Source organism: Schistocerca gregaria, chromosome 5 (genome assembly GCF_023897955.1).
Source record: "Schistocerca gregaria isolate iqSchGreg1 chromosome 5, iqSchGreg1.2, whole genome shotgun sequence".
NCBI classification, from domain to species: domain Eukaryota; kingdom Metazoa; phylum Arthropoda; class Insecta; order Orthoptera; family Acrididae; genus Schistocerca; species Schistocerca gregaria.
In genome coordinates, this window is record NC_064924.1 from 520,516,057 (window position 1) to 520,531,263 (window position 15,207).

General features: G+C 43.7%; 1 protein-coding gene across 4 annotated transcripts in view; it reads left to right on the forward strand.

Annotated features, from left to right (window-relative positions):
* The window catches only part of LOC126272766 (myocyte-specific enhancer factor 2), an 841,022-nt gene that overhangs the window by 224,809 nt on the left and 601,006 nt on the right, over nt 1-15,207 (forward strand). For all 4 annotated transcript variants that reach the window (XM_049975898.1, XM_049975894.1, XM_049975902.1 and 1 more), the window contains one exon: nt 6,658-6,717. The gene's annotated coding sequence lies outside the window, so the exon portion shown is untranslated. The remainder of the gene's footprint in view (nt 1-6,657; nt 6,718-15,207) is intronic.

The following is a 15,207-nucleotide window of genomic DNA, read 5'->3' on the forward strand; positions in this document are numbered from 1 at the left end:
TCTACGTCGATTCATCGTACTGCGCCGATCCTACATTACCTTTTCACTACTTCAGCAGTGGATGCCAAACGACGCGTGGTAGCAGTTCTGTACCGTCTATAGGACTCCAGAGACATCGATGTGACCGGAAAGTGTACTCGAGGACGTTGGCTGTAGGTGTTTCTGTGAGATGAAAGGTTTGGCGCAAGATAGGAAATGTTGCCATGCCTGTGTCAAACCGTCCATAAGAAATGACGTGGCATCGCGCGAGCAGTCTCGTTTCTTTTGTGTCGCCTTGGTGTGGATGGCTAGTTACAGCATATGGAATATTAATGGTTTATATTTTGTGGCAGACACTACCAGACAGTGGGGTAGCGAATTGTTCTAACTAAGGAAAAGACATTTCCAGCGGTAGGTGTCGAGAACAGTCATATGGCTTCTTGATGCAAGAATCTTACGGCAAGAAAATCAACAGTTCTTTCAGAAGGGAATAATGTGAAATTGAGAGCCCGCGATCATGGTTTGGCGCAAGATAGGAAATGTTGCCATGCCTGTGTCAAACCGTCCATAAGAAATGACGTGGCATCGCGCGAGCAGTCTCGTTTCTTTTGTGTCGCCTTGGTGTGGATGGCTAGTTACAGCATATGGAATATTAATGGTTTATATTTTGTGGCAGACACTACCAGACAGTGGGGTAGCGAATTGTTCTAACTAAGGAAAAGACATTTCCAGCGGTAGGTGTCGAGAACAGTCATATGGCTTCTTGATGCAAGAATCTTACGGCAAGAAAATCAACAGTTCTTTCAGAAGGGAATAATGTGAAATTGAGAGCCCGCGATCATGGTGGCACTTTTACTACAATTATTTTCAGTCATTGAACGCGTATACACTGTCTTCTGATTACCAGTTTCGACGTTAGCCATCTTGAGATCTGCTACAGCAAATGGAAAAAAAATTCAATGAAGGACTACGTTACAACATAAACAAAAAGAAAAGTACAACTCACCTTTGTATAGCTCCGTGAGTAGTGCACGATAACAGACATACCAATTTTTCCCACTGCTCGATACAAAATGTACCTTGTCGTAAGGTTTTCTGTGCACGTTGCTGTATGTAAGTGCTACAGATATATGATATTAACATTTTCATATTATCGTAATTACTAGTATACTGAATAATATACTTTTCAGTATAAGCCAGCCGCGGTGGTCTAGCGGTTCTAGGCGCTCAGTCCGGAGCTGCGCGACTGCTACGGTCGCAGGTTCGAATCCTGTCTCGGGCATGGATGTGTGTGATGTCCTTAGGTTAGTTAGGTTTAAGTAGTTCTAAGTTCTAGGGGACTGATGACCAAAGATGTTAAGTCCCATAGTGCTCAGAGCCATTTTTTTTTTGGTTCAGTATAAGTAGGACTGTGGGTCCGCCTTGGTGCAAGCGTTTCTTGTTCTCGATTCCTCAAATAGCCACTACGGTATGTGCCTGTTTTTATGCTAATTCGGGATAATTAACATCGTTATCTTACAGTGAGAAAAAAATTATTGTATTATGTTGTACCGTTTGGTTCCAGATATATGTACGAAGAATCTTATAGTACGTTTTCACTCTATAGTCATCGCAAGGTTCTTTGCGGAAAATTACAACAAACATAACTTTGTAGTCATTGGATATTTCTATGTTTGTTGTGTTTTTTTTTTTTTTTTTTGGTATAGATGCACAGAACGACTGTTAAATAAAAAGGTATTATAAGAATATTCTCACATGGTTCTGGAACCAAACAGTAGAACAAATAATAGCGTTTTTCGTTATGTAGTGTGACGATGTTGAGTTCTAGAATAAGTAAATCATCTAAAAATGGCGGTATTTCCCCGAAACTAGTTTGGAGAATTAGAAAGAAAAAGTGTTTGCACACACAGTCCCATCCATGTTGCTTTACAGACACACAAACCAACAAAAGAAGAGCTGAAGGTATAACGATAAGCAGTCGTTCGGAAAACAAATGAGTTTACGTCAACAATTGAGCGGATTATTCATTTAGGTTTTATAGTTATAAACATAATAAAAAATAAAATAAAAGTAAAAAAGATACAGCTACGCATCTTAACTTATTGTTATTACAATAATCCCAAGGTCCAAAGCTAGTTTAGGCGTCCAAATTTTCTTTTATATATGTTATTAACAGTTTAGTTCTACTTTTCTTCCTACGCGCCGTAACGTGGGTGCCGCCTTGGCGGTGTTCCGGAAGCTCGTTTCGCCCAAACGGCGGCCACGCCGTCCTCTTTGGTTTCCGTGCAGTCCGCGGCAGACGCCGCAGTCCCCAGGGCGCTGCCAGCCACGGCGTCCGCCTGTCACCCGTGTGTGAGCAAGTCTTGAAAAAATATCAAAGTAAGAGCTGTCAAAGAATTCACTACGGCCTTCGAGCAGTGTTCCATGATCCCTATGACAATAAATTCCTAAGTTTCCAGAATGAGATTTACACTCTGCAGCGGAGTGTGCGCTGATATGAAACTTCCTGGCAGATTAAAACTGTGTGCCGGACCGAGACTCGAACTCGGGACCATTGCCTATCGCGGGCAAGTGCTCTACCAACTGAGCTACCCAAGCACGGATCACGCCCCGTCCTCACAGCTTCACTTCTGCCAGTATCTCGTCACCTACCTTCCAAACTTTGCAGAAGCTCTCCTGCGAGGGAGCACTTGCCCGCGAAAGGCAAAGGTCCCGACTTCGAGTCTCGGACCGGCACACGGTTTTAATCTTCCAGGAAGTTTCAAATTCCTAAGTGTTCCAAAAAGTTAAGCTGATGGGTCTTGGCAACTTAATATAACACGTCCAGGCTTGAATATTTCCGACCATATGTTTGGTGATTAATAAATGTGTGCAAAAGCCAGTTTTGTTATTTGGATGTGTATATTGCTTAAATCGGGATGTAAAAATTCTGCTAGTCTGTCCAGTATATTTCAGGTCGCAATTTTGACACTTCATTTCATATACCGCCGTACCGAGTTGTGTAGTTTTTCTGATTTTATGTAGTAGTTTACATCTGATTGTGTTTTTACATCTTTAAACAGATGCTAACGTCAGTTAGTTTTTCTTGAGATTGTCCCATTACAGGTCATCGCAGCGTATTCTTGATTTTCGCTGGTTGCTTTACTTGTAGCGTCTCTTGCGTTTTATGGAACGTGAATTTTTTGTCTATAGTTTTTCTGTTTACTGCAAGAAGTGCAAAGGTGACTACTGCCTGAACCGGCTGTGTGCCGGCGCTCCCTGTCGGCAGCCACACCGTCGCGGAGTATCAGAGACGCATGCCGTGTAGGCAGAGGGCCTCAGAGCTGTGTGCCGGCCACACAGAGCGCACACGGCGATTGATCTCTGCGCGGCCCGCTCGCCCCGCCTGGCCCCTCCCGTATCGTCGGCGGCGCACTTGCTCGCCTTCCCACGGGCCGCCCACTTCCCGGCGGTGGCCCCAGATCCCGTTGCGTGATAGCCGCCCCTCGCCCGCCTTTTCAACTTACGGCGCTGCGCTCGCATTTATTACCCTCTGTTGCGTTTCCTACACATGTAGCTGGAGCAAATGGCTTTCGTGACAAGTCTGCACTAGTACTAAGTTTTCCACATTTCGGCTGATTTGTGACTTGTCGAAAAGCATATCCCAGGAACTTAACATAGGCGGTACACCGTGCTGTTTCCTTTTTAAATATTTTATTTTACTCTGTATATGCGCCAAAGTTCCAAACACATACTGAATCTTTACTCTAATACGGAAGACGCGCTAGAAGATTTCACCGTGTTACGGCCGTCCGGAGTGGCCGTGCGGTTCTAGGCGCTACAGTCTGGAGCCGGGCGACCGCTACGGTCGCAGGTTCGAATCCTGCCTCGGGCATGGATGAGTGTGATGTCCTTAGGTTAGTTAGGTTTAATTAGTTCTACGTTCTAGGCAACTGATGACCTCAGAAGTTAAGTCCCATAGTGCTCAGAGCCATTTGAACCATTTTTGAACCGTGTTACGACATATCGTCCAATTCTTTGACACCTTTTATGTCACTTCGAAATGTTCAGTATAGATATAACTTAAGTTTTTAGATATCGTGACTAAGCTGTTTGTGGATTAATTATTATACCTGAAGATGGCAGTGAACTGCAGAAACCGATAGTATGAGTTTTATAGTAATAAGGTGATCTTGACTTAGTAAATTACTATACAAATTTATCCTGGGTTTATTTTTTTCTTCATAGCGACCTTTCAGGCTCCTCACACCATGTATTTGCTACATATTGACGTATCAAGTCCATATCATTAAAGAGTTTTCATTAGTGGTATCGGCTTCAGAGTAGACAGCATTAAATGGGAAACTGCTTGGCGTAACATAGCATGATATCATGCCTGAAAAAACTTGTACCCTTGTTATAAGTTGAAATGAAACTGGAACAGAAATGAAACAAAATTGGAAATATGTACAAGAGAAAATACAAAAAAAGTACAAAAAGTTCTGTTAAACGGGAAAGGTCTTCAACTACGAAAGCTATATTGACCAAAAGTAGATTAGCGATCGGGATAAGTTTTACGTACTCTTCAACTTTTCGTATAAATCTTGTGAAGAACGCAAAATTTATTAGTTGTATGCCACTTTGAAACTTTCCGCGTTATCACTGAGGGCAGTTCCCCTGCCGATGGAATCGAATGCTACCCCTGGTACCAGCTGGTTGCACTCTTTCAAAGCCGGCCGCGATGGTCTTGCGGTTCTAGGCGCTGCAGTCCGGAACCGCGGGACTGCTACGGTCGCAGGTTCGAATCCTGCCTGGGGCATGGATGTGTGTGATTTCCTTAGGTTAGTTAGGTTTAAGTAGTTCTAAGTTCTAGGGGACTGAAGACCTAAGGTGTTAAGTCCCATAGTGCTCAGAGCCATTTGAACCATTTGAACTCTTTCAAAACGTAGCATAGTGTTAGCACCCTACCTGGAGATGAGTTGACACGACAGGACTCCACCTCATTGCCTGCAAGGAAGTACACTACGGTTGGGTGACCGATCCCAACGACCGCATCTAGTTTTCCCGCACTTACAGTTACTCCCCTTACCAATGATCACATTTAGGTGTCCGTTTTTCCCACGTACTATTCCAAACTTGACCGGTCGATGAATACTTTTAAATTGGTTCTACGGAGCATCTGTCAAACACTTAATTGTGAGCTTTAGAGTAACCATGTAGCTGTAGATGCGTATGATCCTGCTTCTCAACAGCAGTGTGTCAGTATTTGGTGTAAATCAACATTTTACCACTTTAGATATCATGTGGTTTTTTTTGGCTAAATGAACAAGTGTCAAACTACACATACAAAGGTCCAAGGTTAAATCTTCAGTCAGGCCTACGATTTTTTGTAGCTTATCGCTTCTGGAAATGGTTTGTTTATATGAAGAAAGCCAAGATCCTCTGTGGTTCGAAATCTAGGTTAAATTGCAGCTCACCCTATAACTGGTTGGGTAAGTCGGAGAAAGAGAAGACATATCACCTCCAACAGATGAATGCTTAACGAAGAATTGGTGTGTCAGAACCAACCTTCATATTAGCACAGATTTATCTTTCTCTCTTAGCTATCATATTGTCGTTCTTGTCTGCTGCATCCACCTGCTTGTTGCTCATAATTCACACCTTTACTGGTACCATGGAATCTCCTCCATAGATGTTGTGGATGAGGAGATTATCCTGTTTGATGTGGACAGATATTGTGCTGAATACTAAACGATAAAGAAGTGATGACTAAATAATATTGTCATGTTGTTTACAAGATCATTAGAGAAAATCACAAACATGGATAGGAGAAAGATGGAGAAGGAAATCGGTTGTGCTGTTTTCAAACTTACGGTCGCACCATTTGCCATAATCGATTTAAGAAAACAATGCGATACCAGAAGCTGGGTGGTCGGACGAGGATGTGAAGCACTCTCCTCCGGAGTGCGTTTTCTGGTATCTTAACTGCGCCTCCTCGCTAGATGCAGCCTACACGAGTTGGAGTGCTTGCTGACATTCAAGTACGCAGACAGAATTCGGACAGAAAGTCGTATTTGAAATTTGTCTTGTTTTACTTATCGAATGTGTGCGTACATGGACCTTATCAAGCATCGTATGCATTGTGCCATGTGGAGTATTCTGTTAACCGTTTTCAGGAACATCGTGTGTGGAAGGTAATACAAAACGCGCATTAAATTTATTTCCGGTGCCGGCAAGCAAGCATCGTAGCTTTGTCGTAGAACTAGTGTATGCAGAGTGCCTGTGCATTCGTGAACCTGCTATGGTGTAGATCCTTTATTAGAAGATCTTAAAGTAAGCACGAACACTGTCTAAAAAGGGGAGAGATGTCACCTTGTAGTGAAAAGTGCTTTCCACGGCTTGGCGTATACATAATATCTAATACCGTGGATAATTCATTCACATCATTCTTAAATTTGCCAGTTCATTTCCGCCATTAGTAGAGGACCAGTGTGTGTGATACCAGCTTAGTTAATACATGATGATTGTTCTGCTTACTTATTGTCTTCATTTTGAACTAAGTGGAGTGTACTTGGGCAAGGTCGGCAATGCAAGATGTGACTGACATAGTGGTGACTTAAAATTGAACAGTACAGCATTGTTAAAATTCTATGTTCACTACAAACATTCTTTGTGAAACACTTCTCCTTCCTGTTTCAGGATCCAGCGAGAAGATAAGAGATGGCAACCGCTTTGCAGATTCAAAGTTTCCGTAATATGGTGAGTGAATGTGAGCTTCATATACGATTTTATTTAGCTATCGTATTTTCAACCGCTTCCGAATGAGTTACGTTGTATCGTAGAACTGCACTCGGTATTCACGATTTCACAACACAGTTTTAAAGAACAAACTGGGCTTACACGACGTTAATGACACCCACTATGTAAATAAGCTCTTGGTTTTTATACAAAACATGTTCATCATCATATTGGAACTTCAGCGATTGTACTTCTAACAGTAGAAATCGCAATTTATTTTCATTCTATGGGAGGTGAGCTGTTCAGGTTACTGGCGGTTATTACGCAGCGGCTCCGAGTACCGGCTTCTAAAATCTTGCTGTGATTATGATTATTTTAAGCGAAACTGGAGAACGAAAATAAATCGCGATTTGGACCGTTACTTGCTATTTCTGGTTACGCCAAAGCGAGGAATTTCGGCGTCCATGCAAGTAGTTTGCTGCTTTAAATGTGTTACAGTGACTTGTAAGTTTCGCCGTTCAGAAGATGCAACGCGACGTGCACTTAGTTTACCACAGCCGCAGCGCAGCCACGGTTGTAACTTACTGTGAGATCTTTGAGCGAAACTACCAAATGGAGACAAACGAAGGTTGCTTCTCAGAATGCAGAAATTCTAAATACAGTCCTACCGTTAGGGCACGAAAATAACTCTGTATTTCCAGTACTTTTCATACAGCATATGCTAAGTCCTCCTATATGGTTTAACGCATAATTTTGCACAATGATTGTACGTATACTTTCAGGGGAATCTGCTGAATTTAACGAATGCTGCAGGTATTTCCTTGTTCTTCGCCACTGAATAGGTATATCTATGGAGAGAGTGGTCATACGCCCGGATCATGATCTTCTTATCAAAATACGTTGGCTTGTGACTTGAGTACGGCGTAAAGTTTGATCGTAAGATTTTTTCTTTTCCTCCTTTGATATTTTAATTTGCATTCGTAACAGCAACACATACTTAACATTGTGCTTACTAATGACTAAATGCGTAAAAACTAGTCAACATGTTTGATATTAAACTTTCGACCTTATGCAACATTTAAAGAACAGCGTTTTACGACATTCAAATAATATTTCTCATTTGACGATATGCGAAATACACTGTGCGGACTAAATGGATATTCCTCCTTGTTACATATGTTCATGCGCATAAAATTACACTTAATGGTCTGTATTAAACAGTATTTGTGCACGCTGCTACTGAAGAACTGAAAATGCGAACGCTGTGTTACGTTAAGGTTGGCGAATATGATGAAGATATCTACGTATGCATATGTATGTATGCATATTCTCAAGGCTGGGATTTTCCTACATGTTGTAATTTAACTGATCGTTATTTCTTTGCTATGCACAGTTGCGTAGCTCCCTGCTGTATCAAGAACTTAACTCTTGTACCGTTAATAACTGCACTGTTGATAATCCCGAATCTGTAACTCCTTTGTAAGAGATAATGTACGGCTGTAAATTAACATCCAGTCACAGCTTGGACGGAATAATGCCTGTTGAGTGTGTATGAATCTAAAGTGGAAATGTGGATGCTGCCCCTGTTCTCGCAAACACTGAAATTTGTATTGTGTTACAGCTGGATACGAGAAGGACAAATTTAAGCGGACATAAGTATCAGAGCAAGCTATTATTATTATTATTATTATTATTATTATTATTATAGTGGTCTGGGGCGCTAACAACGGGTTCATCAGCGCCCTTGCTTGAAATAAATACAGATGAGGTCAAAATCTATTAAATAATACAATAAATTGTAAAACCAAGTTGTATTCACAAACAAGAATTGAATAAACAGCCCTGACATGATGGGGTTCATAAAGACTAACTATAAGTTAGACAAAATACAGCAGAGTAACTAGATCAAATCAAGGATAAAATATCAGTACAGACACAGTTAAACAGAGCAACCTATCTGAGCACAAGAGTGCTCGTTCGCTTATCTCTGCTCTATATTAGTCTCTTACTTTAAACTAGGAGCTGCTTTTTCATTTTTCCGTACAAGCACTACTTCTCTTGATCAGGGCTGGCTTACCAGTCCAGTTTGGTTGTACGTCTCTCCCCACAACCTAATAAACCACTGCAAAGCTACGTTTAGAAAAGCAGATGTACTAGTATTTGTTCACTGTCTGGCACTTTCATACCTCCCCCATCCTCTGTCCTGCACCCTCGATGTCATGCACTGGGCAATACGTTCTGACCCCAGCTCATTTTGGAAGGTGTATGACGTGTAACAACCTCGCACTTTTTTACGCTGTCGCTTTGTTTACCACGAGTATCGATTCAACACAACAGGCTGGCCACATATGGACAGGCAACGGCATAGGCGTGACACTCGGTTGAAACGTAAACTGCAGGTGTGTGCAGAAGGCGGAGGAGCAAGCAGTAAACTGATGCATATGCGACTGGAAAAAAAGAAAATAAAACTAAAAATAAAATTCGAACAGATTTTCTGGAAACGTTTCCTTTGCAGGAACATTTCTAGTTAATTCATTCATTCTCCTGGGAAGCTGCGCCCTCCGTGTTGTGAAAGAGTCGAATGCTGAGCGCTGTGGTCGCAGCGTTGTGTGTGTTTATGTGTGTGTGTGTCACATTATTCACTGCCGCTCATACATTTTCTTACTTGTTCAATCGGGCACTGCGTCTGTCCACGTGAGCACAGCTGGTCCGTGAGTTGCCGGGGCCCAAGCAGGCGGCTTCATCCCTCGTGGCTGACACGGTTAACCAGGCGGCGAGGCGAGAGGGCGTGCCGCTGATGTGAAGTCAATAGCGGCACGTGGTGCTGCTGTTGCTGGCTGTTGGCCGTCCTGCTCGCGACGGGAGGGGCGTGCCGTGGCAGGCGCCGGGCAGCGTCTGCCGCTCTGCTGCGACCTCCTCCCAATCCCTAGCCCTCAAAACTTTCGCCACCTCAACCCCACCTCTGCGCGATAGTGGCCCCAAAAGCCGGTATCAGACTAGTCCCTGTGCTTCTCACTACACGTTGTTTTCCTGTCGTTTAATCGGACATTACACCGTCATGAGCGGCAATAAGTTTTCTTATCCCTAGCGCTCCTCTCCTCTAGCACGGCGTCGGCTTTTTCAGAATTTGGCAAATTTTGTTCTATTATCTGACTTTGTGGCTGGATGACCTTCCTCATGTCACAACCGTCAAGGCAACTTAAGGGAGGGAAGCCGTCTGTGAATCATGGATACTTTCTTGTGCGTGAGATCGTATTTTAACTGTTTGTGTGTACCAGCCCACGGTCTTGATCCGCCTCTTGGATTCGTTCCAGATCTGCCACCCCTCCCCGACTCGGAAGCTAAAGCGCTGCGCGTTACGATATACGAGCAAGTCATTAAACTTTAAACATTTAAGCACTCTAATTAGAAATTGCTGTGCAGAAATCGAAAGAAATTCAGTATCTGGAGAGAAAAAAATCGCCGTGATATAGAGGCCTCTACTGATACTTCAGATAACGGAGGAAGGCAGCATTGCTGTGCCTTACGTTCAGCGAATGATGCCCACTAGGGATGTGCACGTTGTGTTTCAGGACGGTTAGTAAATATTTTAGGAGGTTGTCTTACAGACTAATTCGAATAAATCATTCTACATAGTACGTACGTAATTTTTAATGGTTGCGGAGATACAGACGATTACAGGGAAACGTTTTCACTTCGTGTACTGGTCAATCCGTCTGTTACGGAGTTATTTATCAATTGTCATTGGTGCGACGAAAACACAGATGCCTGTGTTGCGTTATCGCATCCTCTTGCAGGGACCCATTACTAGACTTTCTTGAAAACAACATTCAATAAATGGTGCCTATAAGAATTGGTATGTTCTTTCAGTAAGACGGTGCCCTCCCACATTCTAGTCGCAGTTGACGCATCACATAAATCTAAAATTCCCAGGAAGTTGGATCAAAAACGGTTCAAATGGCTCTGAGCACTATGGGACTTAACTGCTGACGTCATCAGTCCCGTAGAACTCAGAACTACTTAAACCTAACTAATCTAAGGATATCACACACATCCATGCCCGAGGCAGGATTCGAACCTGCGACCGTAGCGGTCGCGCGGTTCCAGACTGTAGCACCTAGAACCTCTCGGCCACGTGGATGGATCGTCAGAAATCGTACCGTACTGTTTGTTTTCCGCCAAGTTCCTCGGACTTTACTCCTTCAGATTTTTGCGTGTGGCGATGGCTGATTGGCGAAGTTTACAAAGAAAAAGTAAACAAAGAAAACATATTGATCGTTCGGATTACGCAAAGTGCTACCCCCACAAAAGAGCGCCAGAACTGTCTCAGAAGAGCTACAAATCGTGTTGTCAGAAGATTCGAAAGGATGTTGAAATCGGCCGTGGAATTCATGAAAATCAACTTTGGATTTTATCATTTGTTTTCGCTTAACACCCTCCGTGAGTATCTCTTTGGGTTACATTCTAACGACTATATCTCTGTTACCTACGGAAATTGATTACAAGTTATGACGCACTTTCTCCACCATCATCAACACAAATCATTAGTTATTTGCCTTCTGCTGGTGGATAAAAACCACCTCTAGAGTTTTCTTCGCATTAAATTCTCCAAATAAAACCATCCATGTTGTTGATGCATTTTTCTGATGTTATCTGACCACCTTCCACTCTTAGCAACCCAACAAATAATGTTCTACTATCCCTTTGCCTGGCTATTACGTATGCTGTCCACCTCACTTTGACACAGCAGATGAGGAAGATCAGCGATTGGCTGGCGGTTATGCCTTGCCACACCACTGTCCGGAATGAAATGCCGGTCATGAATTTATTTTAATCGCGCATTCCTCTCTGGTCTGTATGCTGATCCATTTGTTTTTTTTTCTGTCTCTACTAGTAGTTTCCAACAAGAATCTTTCTATTGCCTGCTGAGCAAAAGTCAGTGTCTCACTCATGCAAATCGGAAACGGTAATACACACCATTTCAGATACAGTGGATCCGTAGATTTAAAATCCCTTTCTACTGTAGTAAAGGTTCACCACACCATTTTTGTTGCTTCAGCTGACCACCGAATCGTTGTTTTCAACTGCCCTAAACTCAAAATTCTTTAAATGGTTCTATATGTTTCAGATGTATGTTTATGGCTTGGTTTTCACATTATGCTTGATTCTGGAGAGTACTTTCAAATTTAACCTATTAAATTCTTCTGTTCGTTGTCTAAATGTAATGGCTCCGGGGGAAACAGTACTGTATCTTCAGTGAAACGAACGTGGTTAGCGATTGTTCCGTTAACACATATTCGTCCTTCATTTTCCCATTTTTGGGGACTTGATTTAGGGTTTCTGGCAATAGTTTTTGTGCTGTGGGAAGTCGTTACCGTATTCAGTTGCCAATTCTCAGTTTGTCACAATCCGGAAGAAGTATGGAAAATGATTGGTATGTACATTCTTCAGTATACAAACATAGATTGAATCAATAATGTGTTTCTCAAGAGGTATTTGCATAGAACTTGTTGAAGCTCTTTCAAAATTTATGAGCCCCAGTGAAAGTGGCAATTCGTATTCAGTGGTCATCTAGGTACTTTTTATAACTATCTGACTCAGGTATCGACTTTTTGACTGATGTGTGAGTAGGGATAGTATCGTCAAATAAGAAAGCATTATCTGTAGCTGAGAGAGTAGTCGCAGCTCTCTTCCACTTCTGTCGCATGTTTACTGCCACGTGGGTGTACGCATAAGCAGTACAATTCACGTTTCACGGGTTTTCGGTCCTTCCGGAATGAGAACGCCATAAAGGAAGCACTCAAAGACCGTGACGAGGTCATTTCTCTGCCAGCACCTTTCGTTGTAGGATTACTAGTCTAGCAAGCTATGAAGCCAAGCTTCTCAGAAGTTTGGAAACAATGAGAGAGGTTCTAGCAGAATGAAATTGTGAAGGCGGGTAGAGAGTAATGCTTGGATAGCTCAGTAGAAATTATATATGAAGTGAGTTAATCGAGTATTAACATATAACGGGCTAACTAGAATCTCTATGCAAAGGTTCAGGATTTAACACGAGATTATCAAGCATAATGACAATACTTCGTCATAAACATGTTCGCAGCCATTCCGCGTATCCGTTGGCGAAGCACCGATGAAATAACTGCTTTACATTGATGCATTCGAGTGGCTATGTTCTCGCTAGCAGTCGTCGCTAAATAGCGATCGAGTGGCACTGGGCGTGGGGGAGGGTTCTCCAGTCAGAAACAGACGGAAATAGTGCATAGTATTGTTGTATGCTTCAGCTACTGTGACATACATAATCAGATATTTACGTCGGGGGAAAAATAATTAAATAGACAGAATGAGGAATGTACGAGTAGGAGAGAGAAGAAAGCTGGTGGAAATTATAAGAATGTGGGAACATCTTGGCTGGGACATGTGTTACAAGGAAATTTCGTGCAATGAAGGGTGATCGGAGGACAAAATTTCAGGAATTGGAGGAAGGGGAAGAAAGGGGCTCGGTATGCTGGAAGATATTAAAATGGACGAAGCTGCCAGCAGCTCGAGGAAGCAGCGCAGAAGAGGGTAAATTGGTGAGCGTCATGTTGATACTTGTATGTGTTGCAGCGTGGTCACAACTCCTGCAGAATGATGTGTGTAGGAGGCTGTGCAGATGCGAACTTCCAGTACCGCGGCGAATGCCGAGTTGAGAAAACATTTCCTATCATTAGACGATTGCCGCCCAGATGTTGCTCGTGGTTAGCGGCAGCGGAATGCTGAGACAGGCTGACCGCAACTGGCAGCGACGGCGGCCTTGATGACCAGGCAACTGGCGTGGGACTACAGACACCCCGCGTCGAATCCAGGGCCCATGAAGACTGGCCGGAGTGTCAGCCAATCGGACGAAATGAGAGTCCTCGCCTCTGCGGTACCAGTTCGAAGCACGGATCAACCGTTAGGGCTGATTGATGGATCGTAGGTCAGCAGCTTCGACCAATCAACGGTTCTGCTCGATGAAGTTCTAGCTGCTTTGGCTGCATATCGAAGTGACCACTAGCGCGGAGACGGCGTCGTACGGAAACCCGGGGCCGATGGCATGAACATACCAGCTTCCCCTGGCCGGGTGTGTTGTGACGGGAGCATGGTTCCCATCATATAGCCGGCTGCTGAACATTGCCTTTATGTTTCAGCATGAAACAGACCGGCGCGCGGTTACGGCAGATCATCACGTTGCAGAGCACTGTACCAGCGCCCAACTGCAAAATTCCACATGTGGCTGGCAGCTGTGGCCGGTCGCACGCCTATGCCGCAACACAAGACAGATATTTCAAAGAAGAAAAGTTTCGTTATATATTGGAAATGGTAATTATCCCTGTGTAGGATAAGGTACTTTCACACTTATTAAAAAATTACCTGGCTATTATGCCTTGACTGAGTGAGTTTCTTATAGAAACCCAACATTTCGTCCCTATCTCCGGATGACATCTTCAGGGGGAGGTGGTTTGAAGGTTCTGCGGATGTCTGAATGACACAGTCGCTCGGTAGTGATTACAGTAGAAGTTAATTTGCGCGTGCTACCGCGGAGAGGTGTTACATCGCGATTTTAAAACTAGAACGCAGTTGGCCGTTGCCGGCCGCGTTGGCCGTGCGGTTCTAGGCACTTCAGTCCGGAACCGCGGGACTGCTACGGTCGCAGGTTCGAATACTGCCTCGGGCATGGATGTGTGTGATGTCCTTAGGTTAGTTAGGTTTAAGTGGTTCTAAGTTCTAGGGGACTTATGACCTAAGATGTTAAGTCCCATAGTGCTCAGAGCCATTTGAACCATTTTTGATCAGTTAGCCGTTGTCGGTTGCTATTGCAACGGCCCCACGGTGGAGGGCTGTTGCACAACTACAGCAAGCCCTGGAAAAAGTAGGAATTACAGAATACCGTCTAGTTATGGAGACGTGAACATGAGTACTACACAAAGGTCGGGGGGGGGGGGGGGGACGACGACATACTAGCAACTGTAGTAGGGGAGCAATACAAAAAAAATGGTTCAAATGGCTCTGAGCACTATGGGACTCAACTGCTGTGGTCATCAGTCCCCTAGAACTTAGAACTACTTAAACCTAACCAACCTAAGGACATCACACACATCCATGCCCGAGGCAGGATTCGAACCTGCGACCGTAGCAGTCGCACGGTTCCGGACTGCGCGCCTAGAACCGCGAGACCACCGCGGCCGGCGAGCAATACATTGCTCAGCTGTTGCGGAACGCGCCTTTCAGCTAGGATGCCAACATAATAGATATGATAAGACACGGGTCCTGGTTGCCAAGAGCAGATACTACGATACGATAGGATATTGAGAGGGATGATAGAGATTATTAGATACAACCGGATGGAGTGTACGAAAGTGAATGTAACTGGATTCCGGCGCTGAAATAGATGTTTACAGCTCTAGGACGACAGCTGTAGCGGACTACACCAACTGACAGCGGCCAATTGCCGTCGAGTTTCGAAAACATGTGGCGTCACGTTGAAGTCAC